Source organism: Eimeria mitis, genomic scaffold, assembly GCF_000499745.2.
Source record: "Eimeria mitis Houghton genomic scaffold, Emh_scaff1721, whole genome shotgun sequence".
NCBI lineage: Eukaryota > Apicomplexa > Conoidasida > Eucoccidiorida > Eimeriidae > Eimeria > Eimeria mitis.
In genome coordinates, this window is record NW_013570038.1 from 743 (window position 1) to 1078 (window position 336).

Genomic DNA, 336 nt, shown 5'->3' on the forward strand with positions numbered 1-336 from the left:
ACAACAACAACAACAGCAGCAACAAGATGCTGCTGCGCTGCATCGCAAGCCGCCGCCTCTCTCTCTGCCCCCTCATACAGAGGGGGCCCCCCTGGGGGCCCCCCTGGGGGCCCCCTGGGGGGGCCCCCAGCAGACCTGCTGGGGCCCTCGTTTCTTATGGGGGCCCCTTTGTACCCCTTTGGGCCTCGGGGGAGTGTGCAGCTGCTAGGTTAGCAGCAGCAGCAGCAGCAAGAGCAGCAGCAACAGCAGCAGCAACAAAGGCAGCAGCAGCAGCAGCAGCAGCAGCACAGCCATCATTATCCGCCGCAGCAGCACTATCATTAGCAGCAGCAGCAC